Source organism: Barbus barbus (genome assembly GCF_936440315.1).
Source record: "Barbus barbus genome assembly, chromosome: 5".
Lineage (NCBI taxonomy): Eukaryota > Metazoa > Chordata > Actinopteri > Cypriniformes > Cyprinidae > Barbus > Barbus barbus.
In genome coordinates, this window is record NC_136733.1 from 4,293,915 (window position 1) to 4,307,241 (window position 13,327).

Below are 13,327 nucleotides of genomic sequence, written 5' to 3' on the forward strand. Positions count from 1 at the left end.
TAATATCCATGTTGATAATGAAAGAGATTCATTGGGATCAGCATTTATAGACATTCTAAACTCCATTGGTGTTAAACAACACGTTTCAGGACCTACTCCTTGTCGAAATCATATTCTAGATTTAATACTGTCATATGGAATTGATATATTGCAGCAGAGCGATGATATCTCAGATCATTATTATATAGTTTTGTGTATATTCCATACATCTAAAGCTGTAAAGCCAAATCCTTGTTACAAATCTGGTAGAACCATCACTTCTACCACATAAGACTACTTTATAATACTCTTCCTGATTTATCTCAATTCCTCAGCATATCCAATAGCTCAGAACAACTTGATGATGTAACAGAAACTATTGACTCTCACTTTTCTAGCACTTTAGATACGGTTGCTCCTTCATGCTTAAGGAAGATTAAGGAAAAGAGTCCAGCACCGTGGTATAATGAGCACACTCGGGCCCTAAAGAGCGCAGCTGGAGAAAAACAAAATTAGAGGTATTTCGTATTGCTTGGCGGGAAAGTACCCTATCCTACAGAAAAGCATTAAAAACTGCTAGATCTGCTTTCTTTACATCTCTTTTAGAAGAAAACAAACACAACCCCAAGTATTTATTAAATACAGTGGCTAAATTAACAAAACTTATAACATCAGCAGGTGCAGACATTACCCAGCAGCACAGTAGTAATGACTTTATGAACTACTTTACTTCCAAGATTCCAAGACTTTACTTCTGAAAATTTTAGAGATACAATTGTAACCATGCAGCTGTCAGCCACAGTATCGCATCAGATAGCGCACTATAGATCCCCTGAGGAAAAATTCCACTCATTCTCTTCTATTGGAAATGAAGAATTGTATAAACTTGTTAATTCATCTAAACCAACAACCTGTATTTTAGACCCTGTTCCATCTAAACTCCTAGTAGGGTGAAGCTGCAGGCCCGGAGGCCCAACTGCACGCTCAGACCTGCACTCCCAGAACTATGGTTTTTTCAGACAGTGCCACCTGCTGTTTGGATGAACATTTGTTTTGTAGCGGTGTGTACCGTAATAATTTCCAACATTATACAACTGCTAGCAAGTAGCAACATCGGACACGTGAGTAAGGTTATTAATTTTATTAAAGCGTTTCCTGAAAATGACCAGGTTTTATGGCATAAATCAATGTGACATCTTATTACACCAGCAAACGAATAGCCTATTTTAGTATTTAATGATAGTTTAGATAGTTCGACAAAATAAGCCGTGAATTTTGTTCTCCTCAGTTACTTTCAAACACGGTGCGTAACCTATTATTGCTATCTTAGTCAGTGTTTGATTTGATCAAAATTAGTGTCGAAAGATAGCATTATTTTATAATATTTACAACTTGCTCTTATTTTCTGTGTTATTGTACCATTCTGGGATACTTAATATGTTTTCTAACAAAATAAAAAACGTTGAAGTAAAAATGTTAAAATAAAATGTATAATATATAATAAAATTATTATTTGTAACATATTTTAGTACTATGTAGGTCTACTGTACGTATTACTGTATTAACTACTATTATTTCATACTAATATTACTACTACATATACTATTAGTAGTAGTAGTATGTGTAAGAAAAATAATATTGCACGTTCTTTTTATTGTACTTTATAAATCTCAAGTGCTACCACAGACAATAACAGTAACACAACAACAGTGTAACAATTAGAAATAAGTTCTGTAATAATTACAAATAAGATCTTTGGAATAAAATGCGACCTTGAGTTTATTTTCATCAAAATATCAAGTAATCTGTGTAGAATTGACAATATGAGCTCTGTTGGGTTGTCTATATAATTTGCGTGTGACTTGTGTATTTTTTCCCAGATGGTTTATTTGTACAGGCCATCATTCATGGCCTTTGCGAGCTGCAGGGCTTGTCTTGGCAGGAGGCTGAAGAGGTGTTCCTCCAGGGCCCCGTTTATTACTCAAGGTATGTTTTAAATTTTTGTTTGTACAAAAACTGTTGGATTTTTGTGTTACACAACATTTCTGACAACAGCATTTATCTTTTCTTTTAGTGAAGTTGAGGAATTTGACAGAAGAATTCCTCGAGAAATGAAAAATCTCCCCAACAAGAATGTAAAGCATTTATTTTATTTGATGTTGTTTATTTTTATTTTAACCTGTGCTGATCAGCTGGCCCCCATCTTCACACAGATCTTCAACAGATCACTGGAGCTGTGTGAAGTCCCCTCATGCTTCAAACGCTCTACCATCATCCCCGTCCCAAAGAAACCCAAAATTACTGGACTTAACGACTACAGACCTGTGGCTCTAACATCTGTGGCCATGAAATCATTTGAAAGACTGGTTTTGGCTTATCTGAAGGACATCACTGGACCCTTACTGGACCCCCTGCAGTTTGCCTACAGAGCAAACAGGTCTGTGGATGATGCTGTCAATATGGGACTGCACTTCACCCTGCAGCATCTGGACAGACCAGGGACTTATTTGAGGATCCTGTTTGTAGACTTAAGCTCCGCTTTTAACACCATCATCACGGAAACCCTTCAGAATAAACTAACTCAGCTCTCTGTCCCTACCTCCGTCTGTCAGTGGATCAACAGCTTCCTGACAGACAGACAGCAGCTAGTAAAGCTTGGTAAATCCACATCCAGCACTCATACCATCAGCACTGGAGCTCCTCAGGGCTGCGTTCTCTCCCCACTGCTCTTCTCCCTCTACACCAACGACTGCACCTCTAAAGACCCCTCTGTCAAGCTCCTGACGTTTGCAGACGACACCACACTGATCGGCCTCATCCAGGATGGTGACGAGTCTGCTTACAGACAGGAGGTTAAGGAGCTGGCTGTCTGGTGCAGTCTTAACAACCTGGAGCTTAACACGCTCAAAACAGTGGAGATGATCGTGGACTTCAGGAGAAACCCCCCTGCTCTCCCCCCACTCACCATCATGAACAGCACTGTGACTGCAGTGGAGTCATTCAGATTCCTGGGCAACACCATCTCTAAGGACCTGAAGTGGGACAATCACATTGAGTCCATTGTGAATGTTTTCCAGAAGACAAATTAAGTTTAATTTACCTTGATCTTCAAATTCAAAAAGTTTTCACGCCCCGGCTCTTAATGCATGGCTTTTCCTTCCGGAGCATCAGTGAGTGTTTGAAACTTCTGTAATAGTTGCATATGAGTCCCTCAGTCGTCCTCAGTGTGAAAAGATGGATCTCAAAATCATACAGTCATTGTTGGAAAGGGTTCAAATACACAAAAATGCTGTAAAACCAAAGAATTTGTGGGACCTGAAGGACTTTTCTGAAGAACAGCAGACAGTTTAACTGTTCAGGACAAACAAGGGACTGTGGATCATTCAGGAAACAACACAGTATTATTTATAAATTAAACTATTATTTTCTCTTGTGGACTATATGGAAACATCTTTTATGTGAAATATTTTATTCAGGGGGCTGTTTCATAAAACTAGTTTACCAAATAAGCCAGGCTTATTTCAGTAATTCTGACTTATTTTCACTTGATTTGGTTTCTGAAAGCAAAATTACCATAGCTCAAGCTCAGTCACTGTGGCAACTTATGCTGGGAAACTAGCCTGGTCCGGAGCAGGCTAACTGTCAGACTAAGCTGAGCTCCTCTAACACGGACCAATAGGAATGCACTGATATTACCACTGACTCTCTCACATATAATCAATTGATTTTATTATTAGTCCAAAAATAAAAGTATACAGAAAATACACCTTAAATAATCAAGTAAAGTAAAAACAAAATAGGCTACAACCAACTATATTTAATGTATTGTGCCAAAAATGTAATGACCTTTTTTTAAGATATATGAAATCATTTTAACATAGTAGTTATTTGTGCATTCAGTTAATCAACAGTTTCTGTTTGCCATGGTGGATCGATTTGATCCATGATCGACATTAAGGGCTGCTTACGAATAAGCATGCACGTCTCATTACCCCGACTCACTGAACCTGGATCGAATTAGTCAGATTGCATGAACTTGAATTGTCGTTTATGAAACCGCTTTAGTCCCGATTGATTTGTTAGGTTATTTCAAGTCAGGTTTTGGACTTTAATCCCCGCTTTTTTTAGCCTCTTTTATGAAACAGCCCTCAGGTCAGTACTAAATAAACAATAGCATGCATTTTGTATGATCCCTCTTATTTTGGTAAAATAATAAACATTTTGCAGATTCTGAAAGGTGTATGTAAAGTTTTGACTTCAACTGTATGTATGTGTATATATATATATATATATATACACACACACACATATATATATATACACAGATATACATATATATATATATATATACAGTGAGGTCAATAAGTATTTGATCACCCTGTGATTTTGCAAGTTCTCTTACTTAGAAATCATGGAGGGGTCTACAATTTTCAGCATAGGTGCATTTCCACTGTGAGAGACAGAATCTAAAAATAAAAATCCGGAAATCACATTGTATGATTTTTTAACAATTTATTTGTGAATTACTGTGCCAAATAAGTATTTGATCACTTGCTTATCCGCCAGATTTCTGACCCTCAAAGACCTGTTATTTTGCTTTTAAATAGTCCAGCTACACTCTGCTCATGATTCTAAATTAGTAGCAACTGTTTGAGGTCGCTAGCTGTCATAAAGACACCTGTGCACCCCACAATCAGCCAAAGTCTAAGTAGCAACATGGGCAAAACCAAAGAGCTGTCAAAAGACACAAGAGACAAAATTGTAGACCTTCACAAAGCTGGAAAGGGCTACGGGGCAATTGCCAAGCAGCTTGGTGAAAAAAGAACAACTGTTGGAGCAATTGTCAGAAAATGGAAGAGGCTAATGATGACTGTCAATGTCCCTCGGACTGGGCCCCACGGAAGATCTCTCCTCGTGGGGTATCAATGATGCTAAGAATGGTGAAGAATCAGCCCAGAACTACACGGTAGGAGCTGGTCAATGCCGTGAAGAGAGCTGGGACCATCGTTTCCAAGGCTACTATCAGTAATACACTAAGACGTCATGGTTTAAAATCTTGCATCGCATGGAAGGTTCACCTGCTTAAGTCAGCCCATGTCCAGGCCCGTCTTAAGTTTGCCAGGGACCATCTGGATGATCCAGAGGAGTCATGGGAGAAAGTCCTGTGGTCAGATGAGACCAAAGTAGAACTTTTTGGTCTTGAAGAATGATGAGTATCATCCCAATAATACCATACCTACAGTGAAGCATGGGGCTGGAAGCATCATGCTCTGGGGGTGTTTTTCTGCACAGGGGACAGGACGACTGCACTGTATTAAGGAGAGGATGAACGGGGCCATGTATTGTGACATATTGGGCAAAAACCTCCTTCCCTCAGTCAGAGCATTAAAGATGGGTCATGGCTGGGTCTTCCAACATGACAATGACCCAAAGCACACAGCCAGGAAAACCAAGGAGTGGCTCCATAAGAAGCATATCAAGGTTCTGGAGTGGCCTAGCCAGTCTCCAGACCTGAACCCAATAGAAAATCTTTGGAGGGAGCTGAAACTCCGTGTTGCTCAGCAACAGCCCCGAAACCTGACAGATCTAGAGAAGATCTGTATGGAGGAGTGGGCCAAAATCCCTCCTGCAGTGTGTGCAATCCTGGTGAAGAACTACAGGAACCGTTTGACCTCTGTAATTGTTAACAAAGGCTTCTGTACCAAATATTAATTTTTTTTGACTCAAGTGATCAAATACTTATTTGACACAGTAATTCACAAATAAATTGTTAAAAAAAATCATACAATGTGATTTCCGGATTTTTATTTTTAGATTCTGTCTCTCACAGTGGAAATGCACCTATGCTGAAAATTGTAGACCCCTCCATGATTTCTAAGTAAGAGAACTTGCAAAATCACAGGGTGATCAAATACTTATTGACCTCAATGTATATGTATGTATATGTATGTATACATAGTTAACAATGATAATTTAATTCTTTAATTTGAATAATTGTAATAAATTATTAGGTTAGAAGTTAGTTCAAAACTCAATCCTAAGTATGAGCAATAATAATTGTGATGCTTGCATCTTTTAGATGTAGTTCCATAAACTATGTGTGACTTTCCCAAGACAATACTTCTGCGTTCAGCGTCAAAATGTGATTGGCTGATGCCACGTTTATTTAGGTCTGGCCTTTTGGGAGAACAGAGAAAACGGGAAACCCGCAAAATGATGAAACTCTACAGTTATAAAACAAAACTGCAAGACAACAAGATTCATTTAGCCCCATCCCCGTTTGAATCTTTAATGCTACTATTAGACTTGCAATCTCTGTGGTGCGCTTTGTGATAAATGCATCTTATTCTCTCTAATGTGGGCTGATTCATTAAATTGTAATTGGAGCTGGATTTGTGCTAGAAGATGGCATTACTTTGGACACACAGTCTGACACTAGTCTCTTATTAGATAGCGCTTCAACAAAATTTCTCGCTTATAGTGTGGTATGAATTAAATTACATCATAACACATATATCGATCCTGGATTTATGAATGTGTGTGTTTGTGTGAAAGGCAGCATCAGGGAGACAGAAGGTGTGTGCATGCTGGAGCTGAAAATGCCTCCGCTGATCTGTAGAGGGAAGCATGTCACCTCACTATGGAGACTGTAGAAAACCCCTCAATGGCTGTGTTTATGAAATGCTTGTTACAGATCTTCAGTTTTGTGCTTTTTCTTTCTCTTCACGATCAGTGATTGCACACATTTGATTAGTTGTGTTCACTAAGTCACATATCACTATTGCTCACTCTTATGGTTTTGTGGTATGTACATGAATGATTCATCAAATCACTGAAGCTTGAGAAATCATTTTCAAATTGATCGTAATTCTAAGCTTCACTTTGCAGATGACAGACTTGAGAAAGGACTGAACCCACTGTAAAAATGTTTGCAATTTTTTACAGAAAAATATATATACAGTGAAAACTGTAAATGGCTTAACATTGCATTATACATAATTTTATGGTAAAATGCGGCCAAATTTATCTTTCTTTCTTTCTTTCTTTCTTTCTAACATCACATTATATGTAATTTTACAGTATAATACTGTCAATTTTGTATTTTTATTTTTTGCAAGTAAAAACTATGAATGACTAATTCTATATAATACCATATCATGGCCCTATGTGACACATCAGATATAATTATATTTCACATGAAATAATTTTGCTTCTCATTTTTGTTATCAGTAATGTACATTAGGGTATTTTTTAAGGTATACTTTTTAGGTATAATACATATTTTAGTAGTTCAAGATTATATTAACATTATATCACTTAAAAAAAAATATATAAGCACCAATATGCCATCACATAATACCAGATCCATTGTTATTTATTTATTTAGATTCAATTTATTTTTATTTCATTTTTAGTTTATTTCCATAATTTTGGTGATTAAACAAACTCATTCCAGTTAATTTTATTTAGCTTATTTTTTCATTTTGTTTATTTATATTTTACTTTAGCTTTCTTTCAGTTAAAAAATGTTTTTTAATACTGTAAAGCTTTGTTTAGTTGAATTTTGTGGTCTACTATTTATATTTAATTTTATTTCATTTCAATTGACAACATTTTTTTTTAATAGTTTTAGTTAAAAATATTAACCCTGAGCTCATGAACAAATGGTGCTATTATGCACTACATTTTAATACTTTAATTAAAAAAAAAAGAAGAAGAAAAAAAAAAGAATACCAAGTGAAAAGTTCAAATCCCATAATATAGGTGCCATTATGCCATCACATAATAACGAATCCATTGTCACCAAATTTTCTGGAAAACACAGTTCCTGTTTTTTCCTGTAAATTTAACAATATTTGTACAGTGCATAGACAAAAGCTCAGGAATAAGTTGTTATGACTAAGAACAATGCCACCTAGCAGCTAGTCACAACTCCTTAGCAACTGCATAGAAATACCCTAGCAACCACCATAGCAAGGCGGCGGCGGCATAATTAACAAATTCAAGAACCACTGACTTTTTGGTGTCCGAACAAAGCCCATTTCGATGACATTGACTTTGCAGTTTTGAACCCAGCTTTCTCTAAGCTGCCACTGTAGAAATGACCATTAAAAAGTGAAACTTCAGCTGCGTCATCTCATCTCAAAGGCAAAGAAACAAGGACAGAACATTCATTGGAGGTTAGAAAAACAGCTTAGACATGCCAGTTCGCATTTAATCTTCAGTTTAAATCCATGTAACGCCACTGGAGCATTGCCCTGTGGACGTCCCGCTGAAAACAGGACTTGACTTGCTTGTTTATTAAGTCAAGAACGACAGCGTCACGTTTCTAAGTCTTCCTCGCAGGAGATGATATTTACTTAATACTTGTGAATTAAACCACAGACGAGAGACAGAGACAGAGAGGGAGGGAGGGGAAATGTGTCAATCTGATTATTATTCATCCTGTAATCGGAAGGCATCTCCAGCTCTACCAAATGAATGGGAAAACATGATCGACCAGTTCTGAAGCCACTGCTGTCTATACATACTCTCTGAAATTGGGTTTGAAAGAAAAAAAGGATGTGTGAAGAATGGAGGGTGGTCTGGGAAGAGGAAAATAAGATGAATCTTCACTGGTGGGGAAACTAGTGTTAAGGAAAATGGGCAAGAACACATGTTCTTAAATGAGGGTGAGTTTAAAAGGTTTAAAGGTTAAGTGTTTTTACTCAACATTCTTAAAAATAAAGATTTTAGAAAGGGATTTTCACAGCAGTGCCAAAGAAAGAACCAATTTTTGGTTTCCCAAAGAACCGTTAAGTGAACAGTTCTTTAAAGAATATTTTAATAATCTGAAGAAACTTTTTCCATTATACAATCTTTTGTTTCGTAGAAAAGTTCAAAATGTTAAAGGTTCTTCATTTTTAAGAGTACATTGTCAACCATGGGCCTGTCTTTCTGTCTGTCTATCTGTGTACAAACTACTAAAAATGACAAAAACACAAAAAAACCTATTGAAAATGGAAAATATAAAAATGAAAACTGATTATAAACTATATCATCTCAATGATTGTAAAATAATGCATAATCATTTCTACAGAAATTGTACACATTCCTATACTGTCCTTTTTTTAAATATTTTTTTTTTAGACATTTCATTTACCAAAATAACCTCAAACATACTGTATGCATGTACATGAAGGCACATACTTGAAGCTACACAGACTTTCATGCTTTCCCAAAAGTGTCAGACCAAATTTTTGAGTGCAATTCAAAAGGATTGTTCACGCAAAAATTAAAATTCTGTCATTTACATACCCTCAATACTCAAACCTGTGTAAGTGTCTTTTTCTGTTATTTTGAGGAATGTTGGTATCCAACCAGCTGATGGTAGCCACTGACTGACTTCCATTGTGTGGTAGATGACATAAGTGCATGCTCTCTCTTTTGTATAAACTATTTTTTCTTTCAGGTAATCTATGATCATGGTGATGCAAACACAATAATTTGGTTACTTGTGCAAAATAGTTAAAGTTAGTGGTCAGCTGACATGACAGCTACCGGAAATGCCTCCGATAGCACAGACATTTGTAGGTATCATCTTGTTAAAAATGTATCACAGTTGGACCAATGCATTAACTAAGTATCCACAGATGCATGACCTCAAGAGAGCATTACTCTCAGGAGCCTTTAACACATTTTACCACATCTAAATCCATTCCCCAGGTTTTCTTCCTCAATCAGTGCAACAAGTGCGGAATGTTGTGTGGATTCCCTCTGGACCTGCTCATATATCATTGTTAGCTTGCAGTGTCACTTTTGATCAAGTTTTTTTTTTTGTGATTGAGTTGCGTGTGGCTCCGGCGTCACTATGTTCACTAAAGTCATAACCCAAATATACCAGTATTCAGACAAGCAGATATGAGTTTAGATTATAAAGCACGATCAGCATGGATTGTTTGTGTGCTGTGTTCAGATAGAGTGCTGCATGATTACTTGTCTATGAAGGATCCTCCTTGTGTAACCTTACAAATGCTTATGAGATATTTACCCTCAGCAGTGTTTAAACTCGTATTGTCTGATGCTCTTCATTAAAGGGAAAGGGAAGTGGTGTGTGGCCAAGTATGGTGACCCATACTCGGAATTTATGCTCTGCATTTAACCCATCCAAGTGTACACACAGTAGTGAACATACTATACTATAAATAAATTAATATAAAAATAAAAAATGAAATTGTTTCACATCAAGAATACTGTGTAACAGTAATGAAGATCTAATGACCCTTAATGTCCCTATTAAAATTATGAAAATTACAAAAGACAAAAAATAAAATTGTTTAACATTGAAAAATACGGTATGGCAGTAGTGAGAATCTAATGACAAAAAGTGAAAATCACAAAAAAATTATAAAAATGATATAGTTTTACATTTAAAAATGTACACATTTAATGGGGTCATATGATGATGCTAAAAAGAACATTATTTTGTGTATTTGGTGTAATGCAATGTGTTTATGCGGTTTAAGGTTCAAAAAGCAAATTTTTCATATACTGTACATTATTGTTGCTCATCTATGCCTCACTTTTCTGAAACGTGTCGATTTTTACAAAGCTCATCGTTCTGAGAAGCGAGGCGTGCTCTGATTGGCCAGCTATCCAGTGCGTTGTGATTGGCCGAATACCTCAAGCGTGAGACGGAAATGTTACACCCCCTTACCGTATTGTGATGCCGTGTCCCGGCACGATGACACAAAAACAATAAAACCCATTATAAACGAGGCATTTGTTGCATCCAGTGGGGACATAATTACTGATTATAATGACTTATACTGTCTTTTTACGCGTCGTGTTGCGTCGCACCTCGTAAACATTACCATGTCTGCATTTGTGATCGGAGAAACGACAAACAACAAGCGCTACTCTACACTGCTCAAAACTCGGTCAGTGGCAAATTCTTTAAATATGAAAACGTACTTACAGGCTGTGAGTCAGAAGCGCCAGACTGTCCTTGCGAAGTTGGAATTGCCTCACTTTATAGAAACAGCGTTTGTGCAAGCCAGCATTGTAGGCTACTCCTCCAGGTTCAGGAAATAGTCCTCTGTAAAATGCGCTGCACATACTCTAATATTTGGGTTGAATTGTTCTGGAACAGTGTTGTAAATACAACTTAACCACTGATTTCTAGTTGTGTCCTCTTTTTGAAGTCCAAACAAAGTGCTTTCGCTTTCATAATGAAACAGCGTCTCCAGGACATGGCGCCGGCCATGCAAATCTTCCCACACCGTGACGTAGACATGAGGAGGCGTGTTTAAATGAGCTGTTTTAGGGGGCGTGGCAGAGTCTTAACTTTTATAAAGAATATCTCTTTGGTTTTAAGACTTTAGTCTTTGCAACTTCAGGGATCTTATCTATGCACAATCAGCTTGTAACACTCCAAAGAGAAAGAAAAACTTGAACTCGCATCATATGACCCCTTTAAAGACTCCAATGACAATCCCTATTGAGAAAAATATGAAAATTACAAAAAAAAAGTTTTACATTGAAAACACTATACATTAATGAAGATCTAATGACAACCCCAAATTAAAAACTTTTAAAATTATGGAAATTGCACAAATACAAACAAAAAAATATATATAAAAATGGTTATACTTTAAAAAATACTGTTTTATGAGAATCCAATGACAATCCCCATTTAAAAAATATAGGAAAAAAACAGAAATAGGTTGAATATATATTTTCATTTATTGAATAGCTAATACATTTTCTTTAATTACTGTGTGTGTTTATGATTTTGGGGTTAAATGTGACCTGAACATATCCATGACAGTTTTTGTGAAATTGACCCATGAACAGTTGCAGAAACGTGAGTTGAAACACAGAATAGAATAGAATAGAATAGAATACTAATAATGCAGTTTTAAATGATCTGAATACTGTTGCACTCATTAACTCCAAAAGACTGTAACCCCGTGTTCAGAGTCATCTCATGAGAAGTGATTTCTTTTTTGTCTTTAAAATTGAAATATAATCACACCCAGAGCTGCTCAATCTTTGTGAATAATATTCCTGCTGTTCCCTCACGTCACTGCGGCACGTCTCTGAGCTTTTGATAGGAAAATCGCAGGGAGTATTTCAAGGGAAATGTTGCTTAAGCAACGTCTGGCGAGGGTTAGAGAGCCGGTGGGTGGGTAGGTTAGTTCTTATAGACGGCATGACTCAGGAAGCATTGTTTCCTATTTGACATTCCACTTCAGTTCTCCAACAGTGTGTAATCTCTTCAAGAACATGCGTCATTAAAAAGCCTGCCAATTACTTACCTTGATGCAACATGTCTCATTTGTAAACACTAAATCATAGCGGATTACTGCTGGCTTATGGAGCGCCACCAGGAAGGAGAAAGAGAGTAAACGCAAGACTTTCTTGCTTATGATTGAGACCTTCTACCAGATTTCATGCTTCAAAAACGCCACAATGAAAAGATATATAGAGCCTTTCATTTTACAGAGGTATTTCCTGCTGCCTTATTGGCTACGTTTGCATAGTCAGTGTTTGGACTTGACAGCCGTATCATTGTCTTCATTTGCTCACTCTCATGTCTTTCCAAAACTGTGTGATCAAAGAATTGGAAATTTTAATTTTTATATTATGAAGTCATTCCCATACGGTGACAAATTATGACAGCAATTATGATCATGATTTAAGGCACTCATTTTAGTTATATGTTGTGATGAACTAAATCTTATTTACTGAAGTTCTCCAAGTAGGACAGGCATTTATGCTTTCCTGCTATGTGAATGCAGTCAAAGTGATATAGATAAATAAATAGTTGTGAAGACACCTATGCAAGCAGACCTGGTGCTTCATTAATAAAATGCACATTAACAGTTATTTAATTAATGCTATATTCACTGTAAAAATATTCCGTAAAATTTACGGTAAAAAACTGGCAGCTGTGGTTGCCAGAATTCTACCGTAAAAAAATACGGTAGCAACGTTTTAGGTTTTAACTTAAATTTACAGTTAAATACTGTAACTTCTTTAACTGATATAATCTTAATATACCAACCTATTAAAGTACTGAAATCTGTTGTGTTCCTTTGAAATGCACTGATAACCACCAAATGCAGGTGATGATGAGAAAGTCACATGATGAGCCAAAGCCCATCACAAACAACTTTTAAACAATAGAAAATACAGAAGGTGCACAGTGTCATTCACACAAGCACTAAACACCATCATGGTGAGACTCATTAAACTGAAATATGCTATAAACATTAATTTAACAACATTAGATGTAACATACAACCCTAATAAACATAACTGATAAGAAAAAACTAAGAAACATAGTTATTTCAAAGACAAAACG